The 1,964-nt window shown below is 45.2% G+C and overlaps 1 non-coding gene across 1 annotated transcript; it reads left to right on the top strand.

Moving 5' to 3' along the window:
• Nucleotides 1–649: 649 nt before the first annotated feature.
• On the top strand, nucleotides 650–813 carry LOC131918169 (U1 spliceosomal RNA). The gene has a single exon (XR_009380904.1). It is a non-coding gene; the product is annotated as a U1 spliceosomal RNA (small nuclear RNA).
• Nucleotides 814–1,964: the final 1,151 nt, after the last annotated feature.

The following is a 1,964-nucleotide window of genomic DNA, read 5'->3' as shown; positions in this document are numbered from 1 at the left end:
GGCACTGGGGGTTGACTAGGGACTCACCCAGGGTTTCTTTAAGTGCCAACACTCATCTGACTGGTTTCTTCCTGGTTCATTTGCTGCTGCGAGCCCCCCATCACTTTCCCAAGTCCCAGTAAGGCAGATTCTGCTTTCTCCGAGTCTTGTCAGCTAACTGGCTGATTGTGTGGGACAAAAGGACTTTTGGATCTGTGACCCCATCTAGCACTTTTCTCAGACACCACTGGGATGGTGTTTTTATCTAAGGAAAGGCGTGAATATTTACCCATACCCTTTAGGAGAAGGAAAAGGGGGGTTCATAAGATCAAATCAATCATGGATCCCTGTGAGAGAAAGGAGGGAGCAAGGACAAGAGCTCAGTCCCTTTGGATTTATACTTTACATCATGAAAAATTAAGATATTGAGGCTGGAGAGATGGTTCAGTGGTTAAAAACACTGGCTGCTCTTCCAGAGGACTCAGGTTCAGTTCCTAGCACCCACATGGTAGCTCACAACCATCTTTCACCCCAGTTCCAAAGGGATCCGACATCCTCTTCTGGCCTCCATTAACCCTTCACAGATATACATGCAGATAAAATATCCATATACATAAAATAAAAATAAAATCTCAAAAAAATAAGGTATTTTAAAAGTAGTGCCTGGCTCATACTTACCTGGCAGGGGAGATACCATGATCACGAAGGTGGTTTTCCCAGGGCGAGGCTTATCCATTGCACTCCGGATGTGCTGACCCCTGCGATTTCCCCAAATGCGGGAACCTTGACTGCATAATTTGTGGTAGTGGGGGACTGCATTCGCGCTCTCCCCTATAAAAGTAAATAAATTAAAAAAAAAAAAGTAGTGCCTGGTCACCATGCCCAGTGAAAGTTGCCCATGTTTAATATTTTCTGTGGAGGTTAGATTTGAGTAGTCTAAGATGCTCAGTCTTCATCATTAGGTTAAGTCATGTCACACTTAGGGTGTATAGCACACAGCAAGACACATTAACTCCTCCCATCCACACTTCACTTAGACAACAAAACACAATTCATTTACCATCTGTGGTCTAGGTTTCTAGTGGTGGTCCACTATAGACTGAATAAATCAGGCCATAACATTTGACCCAAACGACTACTTTCTCTTTTATGTGTGTGTTGTAATTGCATGTGTGTGTGGTGTGTATGTGGGTGTGTGCATGCCTGTGTGTATACAGAGGTCAGAGGTCATTGGGTGTTCTCCCCTGTCATTCTTCACTTTATTCCATTGAGAGAGGGGCTCTCGCTGAGTGTGGTGCTCACTATTTTTGGGTACGCTGGCTGGCCAGCAAGTCAGAGTGGTCCTCACTCCCTAAAAGTGCTTGGGTTACAAACGTGTGTATATGTCCATGTCCAGCTTTTTACATGGGCGTTGGACATCTAAATTCAGTTCTTCAGGTTTGCACAAGTGCTGTTACTCAGAGTCATCCCCCAGCCCCCGACTTTTTCTTTTATACTAGATTGTAAGTTTTCCTGTGCTAGGGTCAAGCTCAGGGAAGTTCACTTTTTCCGGAATAACAGAGGGAGAGTTTGTTTCCCCCTCTCATTTCCTTTTTCACACTCTTTCCCTTTTCTCTTGCCCCCTGCAAAGCAAAGGCTGGCCCAGTTGCCTGGCCCTGTAGCTCAGCCTCCTGAGACACCGCTCTGTCATCTGACTGCAGAGCTCTGCCCCTCTTTTTTCCAGTCCACGTTTAATAGAAACTCACGCATCTTTGCCACCATCACCCCTTTTTTTGGCCCTTCCACTTGCCATTCTCTGTATGCCCCCCTCTTCTCTAGAACCTAACACTGATCACTAGCCAATTGTGACTGCTTTCTGCATTTTTTCCTTTCCATCATAGCTGATAGATTAGTCCACAGGCTCCCTTTCCACCTTAAGACAACTGGTGTTCAAGGAGCGATTCTTTTGAAAACAACTGCTATTCCATTTTTATCATAGGCTTCCT

The sequence above is a fragment of the Peromyscus eremicus genome, chromosome 8a, assembly GCF_949786415.1.
Source record: "Peromyscus eremicus chromosome 8a, PerEre_H2_v1, whole genome shotgun sequence".
In the NCBI taxonomy this organism is placed as follows: domain Eukaryota; kingdom Metazoa; phylum Chordata; class Mammalia; order Rodentia; family Cricetidae; genus Peromyscus; species Peromyscus eremicus.
This window is presented reverse-complemented; position numbering and strand designations above follow the sequence as displayed.